The 9,185-nt window shown below is 37.6% G+C and overlaps 1 protein-coding gene across 1 annotated transcript in view; it reads left to right on the top strand.

Annotated features, from left to right (window-relative positions):
- The window catches only part of KCNIP4 (potassium voltage-gated channel interacting protein 4), a 109,170-nt gene that overhangs the window by 93,268 nt on the left and 6,717 nt on the right, over positions 1–9,185 (top strand). The window lies entirely within an intron of this gene.

Here is a 9,185-nt window from a genome sequence, read left to right on the forward strand (position 1 = left end):
ATTTTGTCTTTTGGGTTATAATCCAATATAACCCTATTTATTTTGTTGCTCAGATTGTTACAGCTTGGCAACCGGGAGCAATTCTAGTTGACCCCTGTGTTCCTTCAACATTCCCCTATCATTGTGGTTGTTTCTTCTCTTTTGTTTTGTTTCTTTCATCACACCCTTATTTTCTGGCACTGTAAGATGCTTCAGGCTCATCTTTCCCCGCCCCAGTTCTGAATCAATCTCCAACTTTAACATCCAGCCTTTATGGAAGCTCCAGAAATCTCTTCTCATCTAAAAGAACACACGCTTGGAGTGGGGGAAGAGGGTAACAGGCTGATGGGTATTAAGGAGGGCACGTGTTGCGATGAGCACTGGGTGTTATATGTAACTAATGAATCACTGAACACTGCATCAAAAACTAATGATGTCCTACACGGTGGCTGACTGAACATAATAAAAAAAAATAAAAGAACACATGCTAGTCAGTCAGACACAGGGTTCAAATCTAGATTTTACTTCTAGCTCTGATGCCTGGGACGGGTTCTTCATTCTCTCTGTGCTTGAACTTCAACATAAAATGTTAATAATCATGATAGATACCTCACAAAATTGTTGTATGATTAAATGATGGATTTAAGGAGTTTTGAAAGTTACACGGCACATAGAAAATGCTCCGTTAATGTGAGTGACCCTGGTGGACATCTGGACAGTCTCAGAGAATTGATCTCTCTCAGTCTCAGTGTTCCTGGACATGGAAATCTTGGGCTTCTTAGCTGAACTTCTTACAGCTTTCATAGTCACACATATATTTGCATACTGACACACTTTTAAAGAAGCTAAGGCTATTTTCTAATTCATTAATGAAGTAATTTTATAGCAAGAATTATGAACTCCTGGCATTCCTAATGTTCTACAAATGTTATTAGGAAGTAGATGAACTGCAATCACTATGAGTCACTATTTCACATCACCCCACAGTTCTGTCCTACAGTAGCAAGAAAAGAGATACAGCCGGTGTTTATATCATACTGTTCTGTATAACCACAGTCCATTGCTTCGGTTCTAGTCAAAATGAGGCCTAGGCTTTGAGTCAGAGGTTTGGGTTTGATTTTTAGCTCCCTGCTCACTGGCTGTATGCCTTGACTTGGTCACTTGTTTTCTCTGAGCATCTCTCTATCACATAAAGGCAGCAATACCTACTCCCTATGGTTGCATGAGGCTGACATGAAGTAATGCACAGAAATTGCCTAACACAGGGCCCCACACACATCCATAAACTGTAGCCATTATTACTATTAAATTTCAGTGTTCCCAGGACCCAGGAGTTCTACTCCTTTCCTAAGGAAATAAGTCAAAATGATGGGAAATAGAGAACAATGTTTACACAGCATCATTTTTAATAAAGAAAAATTTAAATTAATTTACATAGCCACCCGTAGGAAGTATGGTTAAGTAAATCACAATATATTCGTATGAGAAAGCAATGTTTCAAACTTCAGATTACAATCATTAGTAGGTGGTAAAATTAATTTAGAGATTAATGACAAGAATGTTTAAAAAATATAAAAGAAATGGAAATAATTACTTTCTGGTGTATACGTGTGTGTGTGTGTGTGTGTGTGTGTGTGTGTGTGTGTGTTTCTAGGTTGCCATTTAAAATGTAATTATTGTGGTTTGGGGTCCAAAATGTTTAAGATCCACTGTGATAGTATCATTATACCACATGAAATTATTATTCTTTACAAATATGATAAAAATATCAGCAATTTGGGGTGCCTGGGTGACTCAGTTGGTTGAGCATCTGACTCTTGATATCCGCTCAGAGTCATGAGTTCAAGCTCCATGTTGGGTTCCATGCTGGGTGTGGAGCCTACTTAAAAAAAAAATCAGCAGTTTCATAGGGTTCAACCTAACATGTGCATTTAAATGATGTGACAATGAATTTTCAGTGATGTGGGAAAATGCTTGTAATTTTAAGTGAAATACATATTATTATATATACATATATGACCTTTACTATAAATATAGTATGCATAAAAAATGGAGATGCTCATTTTACATAAGTGATAGGATTGTGTGTGATTGCAATTTTCTTCAGTATAGTTTTCTGTAATTTTTTATGTAAATCAAGCATATTTATGTATACATTTCTTATGTATTTATATTTATTTTTGTTTAAAAATTTATTAATGTTTAATGGCCTCTAGTGAAATTGAACCAAAGAACTTCCCTCTAACTTAATGTGTCTGTCATCACCTTTTAAGACACTAAATTATCTAAATAGACAATATTGTTTATCAAACAAGATCAGTACATTATCCCTTCTGCATGATAAAATCAGACTGCAAATCTTAGAAAGTTTACTTATTATTTACTTATTATTAGACATATTGATATCTGATGCAAACTTCAGGTTCTACCTGAAATTGTGTCTTTCAAATACTTTAAAATGTGGCTCAACTACTGTGGAAGTTTAACTCCAATCAAGGGAGGTCATATCAGAGAAAATAAACCACCTTTAAAAATTTCATGAAAATACATAAGCAAGCATAAATAAGAAATATACAAACACATGATTTTTCATACCAAATCTGTCACTGACTAGCTAGTTAACATTTCTAACCTTTGGTAAGTCACTTAATGTTGTTTTCCCAACTATAAACAGCACCGTTTGTTGCAAATACCCCCAAACGCATGACTATAAACCATGGTGCTCTTTGAGTGGCAGGTAGGGAGGCAGGATGTTGGTTTGCAACCTCAGTAGTTCCTCAGGTGAAATTCCAAACTGGCCCCTGCACACAGAGAATGAGGAGTGACTGAAGAAAGAGGCAGGCCACTCCCAAGTGGTAGGTGGCAGGTGTAATCAGAAAGGGAACTTACCTATGAGGCTTATCTTGGGCGAATGCAAGACAAGTAAATTTCTGTACTACCCACCAGACTCTTAAAAATTTTTATGGAGGCCTTAATGTGATTCAGTCACATATGCAGTCCAGATGGTCTCAACAAGACCTTATGTTCTCAAGGCTACATCCTTGAAGTGGCTTCTTGTCCAGAAATGGTGGGCAGACCATACATTTCAAGGACACGGGAGGAGTAAGAGCCTTGGATTGCCTGGGCCAGCTCGTGGGTCAACCGGTGGTTATGTCCTCTTGATGACCTCCTCTGACAGAGGAAGACTAATGTCCCTGTCATAGCAATCAGAACTAAGGCAGTAAGCAAAAATCTGATAAATACCTAAAAGCTCACAACTGAACAAGGATGGGATATTATAAAGTCAAATCTTTATGCCTTCTTCCTTCTTTTGCTTTGATCATAAGAGAAGGGAAACCAGAATTCAGTACCAATTATTTTTGCGCATTAGGGAACAGATGCAACCTTTTTTCATAGATAAAAGGTAATTATGCAAAGTACTCTGAGAGGTTTTGTTTTGTTTTGTTTTAAAGCCTTGTGACTCCTGCCTGAGAGATTTCCATTACCATTCAGAAAAGCGTGGAGCAAAAACCACATAAGACACACTGAGTTTCTCATTTTCCTTTTCCACAAGGAATCATTCATTCTTCTTTTGAAATAACTGTTTATTGATATCATCCTGCAAGATGGTGTATTACAAGGCAGAGGGGTGCTCAAGGTCCATAGCCATCTTTTAATGTAAGTAGTTTTGGGATACATAGTACTTAAGAGGAAGATGTGAATCAGGTGTCAGCTTGTAAATCAGGATATTTTTGTTTACAAATAACAGAAAATCACATACTAACAATATGATGACTTTATTGGCTCACAGAAACAAGGAGGCCAGAGTTAAGGATGACCACAACTAGGGGTGGGTTCTCCCGTGGTCACAAAAAGATACCAGCAGCTCCTTGGCTCCAAGGGTGATTGTTCATGTAGAGCAGATGTGGACTGGGTTCAGTTGTATGCCAATCACAGATCCAGCTGCCTTAACCAAAGGGATAATATGTGCCTCCTGACTTGGCTCAGGTCACAGCTCCATCACTAGAGCCAGAGGTGGAGAGCACTTCTGCAGAATTGGATGAAACACTAAATGAGAATTAGTGGGGACTTAGTAGGAAGGCAACCAACAGAAGTCCACACGTGACTTTAAAAGTGCTTTCACGGTTGCTCTGGTCTGCTCTGTTTGGTGATAGGGCCAATGTCACTGATGATTTCTGTAGGCCAGTGGTTTTCAAAGTGTGATTCCTGGACCAACATTATCAGTATCCCCTTGGAATATGTTAGAAATATATATTCTTGCACCCCAACCTAGACCTAATGAATCAGGAAACCTGAAGGTGGGGCCCAGCAATGTGTTTTAGCAGGCCCTCCAGGTCACTGTGTGGCAAGCTAAATTTTGAAAACCAATGCTCTAAGCATGTCTTCAAAGACCTTGTATCCAGGCCCCCTTTTCAACTAAGAGCACATAACTATTACTTCATGATTTGAAGCAACAGATAAAGTTTGTATTGATAATCACCAACCTCATCTGGCCTTTTAAAACTGTCCAGCAATCTTTGACAAGCCTACCTTCCCATACTCATCAGTGACTATTTTATGCCTTCTAAAAATCCAAAGCTTATAATTGCCAGTTGTACATTACACATTAACTCTTGATTATAGTGTGTTATATATTTCAGGTTTATATATATTACAACAACTTTCCAGGAAATAGTATGAAGTATTTTGAGGGATGTACACCTTCTTGCAATTTGCACAAGTCACCAGATTGTCTAGTATGTAGCTTCCTCCTTCTTTCCTTAAATCTTAGATTCTTGCCCTTTCTGCTACACCCTTCACTCCGAAGCGGATGACATCCATTGAAGGTGTCAGGTGGGGACTCACTATCTTTCCGCTCTTATCAGCTGCTGCCATCCACACCATGTTCTCCTTCTTTCGTGTTAACTGAGGAAATGCACCTCCTCCCTCCACAGCTCGGACCCTCTACCTGCACTTGGGTCCTTCCCACCTTCTCAGAATGACCAGCCCACCTCTTACACTTCCTCCTTCTCTCTCACACACACATCTTTAGTAATCTTCTCTTCATAGATTGTTCCCTCCAGTAATCAAAGTGTTCATCTTCAAAAATTTCTCCTGTGATCCCATATTCCTTTTCAGATATAGTTGTCTATCATCGTGGCCAGCCAAGAGTCATGAGTTTGCTACAGAGTCTCCATCATTGTTTGCTGCTTCTACTCCCCAGAAAGTTCTCCCATCAGTCATTCGTGACCTCCATGTTGCTGACCCAATGAACACTTTTCATGCCCCAGCAGCATCTTCTATCACGATGAACCATCCTTTTCTACAAAAATGAACTCACTTGACCTCTCATACTTTTTTGGCAACTTATTTTCAAGATCCCTTGCCAGCCTCTCTTCTCTCTGCCTACCAAATGCTGTAATTCTTTGTGGACTTCTCCTGAGTTTTCTTTTTCTCTCACTTTACATTTTACCCTGAATAAAGATGGGAGGTAGGGTATGGTTATCTGTTTGTCACAGCACCATTTGTTAAAAACACTATTCTTTCCCCATCGCATGGTCTTGGCACCCTTGTTGAAAATCAGTGGTCACAGATGTTTATTTACAGATTCCCAATGTGATTGCACTGGTCTATATGTCTATTCTTATGCCAGTACTGCACTGTAGATTTGTAGTGAGTTTTGAGATTGGAGTTTGAGCTAACTTTTTTCTTTTCCATATTGTTTTGGCTATTTGTGGTCCTTTGCAATTCCATATGAATTTGAAGATCAGCTTTTCCATTTCTGCAAGAAAGTCAATTGTTATTCTTGATAAATTTTTTTTAAAAGATTTTATTTATTTATTTGACAGAGAGACAGCTAGAGAGGAAACCAAAGCAGGGGAGTTGGGAGAGGGAGAAGCAGACTCTGTGCTGAACAGGGAGCCTGACTCGGGGCTTGATCCCAAGACCCTGGGATCATGACCCAAGCCGAAGGCAGACGCTTAACAACTGAGCCACCCAGGCGCCCCTTGATAAATTTTTTTAATAAAATGAAAATTGTACACCTTCTTAGCATGATTAAAGTCAGTATCATGCTTCAAGTAGAAACACTAGAAAGTCTTATTAAATTCAGTAACAAAATAAGGATGGCTATTACTGTTGTTATTATGTAATATCATCTTGGATATATTATTCACTACAGTTAGAAAAAAGAAAGTAATTAAAAATATAAAAATTAGAAAGAAGAGGTAAAATTAACTCCATTTGCAGCTAATATGACTGCATCCACGAAAAACCCAGGAGAATCAATTGAAAAACTATCATATACAATAGAAACACTGTTAGTTGGCAGCATACACAATTATTATACAGAAATATAGCTTTTGTATATACAAACAAAAGTAATTTAGAACATGTAATATTAGAAAATACCTCATTTATAACAGCAACAGAAATAAATATGACTAAGAAACATGAAAGAACAATTTGGAAAAGAAAAAAAAAAGGTCTAAAACATACCAGAGTTTGGTATGCTGAATAATGGCCCACCAAAAGTGTCTACATCCTAATTTCTGGAACTTGTGAATATGTTACCTTACATGGTAGAAGGAGCTTTGCAGCTGTGATTAAGGATCTTGAGATGGGGAGAACATCCTGGATTACCTAAGTGGGTCTAATGTAATCACAGGGGTCCTTGTAAGAGGGAACAGGAAGATCAGGGTAAGAGAAAGATATGACAGCAGGAGCAGAGACTAGAGTGATGTGCTCCGAAGATGGAGGAAGGGGCCACAAGCCAAACAATGCAAGTGGCCTCTAAAAGCTAAAAAGGCAAGGGAGCAAACTCTCCCTCTACATCCGCTGTGCTCCCCCATTTTGATTCCAGCCCAGTGAAACCCGTCTTAGGCTTCTGACCTGCAGAACTCGAAGATAATAGACATGTATTATTTGGAGTCACTAAAGCTGTGGTAATTTGTTACAGCAGCAGCAGAACACTGATAGGTTCAGTGTCAAAAATGACTTGGACAAGGGCAAGGTCTCTCATAGTCTTGATTAGGAAGACTCACCAACATGCAGTTGTCAATAAGTTGCCAACGTTGATCTGTAAATTTACCTCAAACTCTATGAAGACCCCAACAGGTTATTCAAAAGTTCATGTGGAATATTAAAGCAAGAAAAAATAGAGAAAATACCTGAAAAAAAAGACTGACCAGAAGGAAACAGCCCTAACAGCTGTTAAAATTACTAAAATGCTTTCATAATTGAACTGATGTAGTATAGGTGGATAAACAGATTTACTAATGAGATAAAATAGAAATTTCAGAAATACAGACAAATACATAAAGATTTAAGGCTATGATAAATCTTGCATCTCAAATCGATGGGTAACAAATAATAGTGTGAAACCAGATAGTGGATAAATTCCAAATGGAATAAGTATTTGAATGTAAAAATATAAACTTCAGAAGTAGTAGGAAAAAGCACAGGAGTATCTTTTTATAACTTTAAATGGGGAAGACCTTTTCAATACGACATAAACCAAAAGACATAAATTAAAAGACTGACAAATTTTAGAATATAAAAATAAAAAAAATACCTACTTTGCAAAAATCAATATGAGAAAAATCAGAAGAAATGACAAACCAGGAAACACTTGAAGACATATCACAGACAAGGGATAATTTCACTAATACGTGAAGAGTTTCTATAAATCGAGACATTTGGGAAAAAAAATGTTCAAATTTATTTAGGATACAAGTGTAAGTAATCTGAGAAAGAAACAGTTTTCCATGAAATTGAAAAATATCAAAGTGTGATACTATATAGTATTGATAAGCTATAACATTCTTATACATAAAAAATATTCTCCTATATAGATTTTGAAAGGGGAATTTGGGGCGCAATCTGTAAGTAACTCTAAAATTTACAAATGTTCAAATGTTTTAACCCAGAAATACCATGTTTATTCTACAGATATTTTCTCTCAAGTATGAATTATGTACATATAAGGTCACTCTTTGTAACACTGTTTTTAATAAGATTGGAAATCTTTCAATACTCATCAATGGGAGAGTGGATAAATAATCTATGGTACATTCATACATATTACGCAACTGTGAAAAAGATTGGAATTATTTCTAAGATTGTGAAGTGGGGAGGGAAAAAAAAGTACAAAACAGCTTGTCAGACTACTTGTGTAAAGGGATGTGGAATATATGTGCCTTATACTTCTATATATACAGAAACTCCTTGGAAGTAATCCAAGAAGCTACTAATGCCAGCTGCCCACGGAGAAAGAAAAGGTGTAGCTGGGGTCCAGGAACGGAAGACTTTTCACCAAACATCTTACATATTTTTAAATTTTGAACTATGTGGATATTACCTACTTTTCAAACTGAGAAAAAAAAAAAAACCCAAAAGCATTAAACTTAAGAAACTGGGACAGGAAAACACCTATAAAATGATGGAATATAGAAATGCAGAAAGAAAAGGCAAATTCACCCAAAAAGCCACTTCCGCGTGCCCCTTGGGCTCTTCTGTCCCCATCTAACAATGGATTATCAGATTTGTGTGAGCTCGGAATCACCACACTGTGATGGTAAGCTCTGCTCCACATGACAACAAATATACAGGAATTTGATCACATTCAGTCAAACCAGCCTAACCATGATACTGGCTAACTAGGCTTCGTTTACTTGGCAAACACATAACCAATGCCCTTGCTAGACATTGTTATAGCTTAACCCTATTAATCCTCACAAAATCTTTAAGAAGTAGAAATTATAATCCCCATTCTACAGATATGCAAACTGAGGCAAATGGAGGTTAGAAGCTCAGAGGACAGAAAGCTATCAAGTGGCATAACTGGAATTTGAGGTCAGGCAGTCTGGCTTCCAGCTCCATGCTCTTAACCACTGCCCCCATGTGTGTTATAACTTGATTTCTAAGTAATGGTTACAGTTGGCCCATACCTTAAAGACAGACCATATTTCTTGTTAGCAGATCTTTTTCATGGGAAGTATGCTATGTATGTCCTTGTATTTTGTAAGATACGGTGTTATCAGATCCTTTTCAGTCAAAGAGATTGTGCACAGTTGTGGTAGAGAGCCAATGCCACTTAGAGCATCTTCTTGTTGTTTGGGTGTGTGACCTCGTAACATTTCCAGTTCCAAAGCTGACTTAAGTCACCGTTCCCAAGTCAAAGGTGAGAATGTTAAAGCTAAGGAGTGGTTTAGGCCCACAAAGAACTC

Source organism: Ursus americanus, chromosome 8 (assembly GCF_024610735.1).
Source record: "Ursus americanus isolate L20-20 chromosome 8, mUrsAme1.1.p, whole genome shotgun sequence".
NCBI classification, from domain to species: Eukaryota; Metazoa; Chordata; class Mammalia; order Carnivora; family Ursidae; genus Ursus; species Ursus americanus.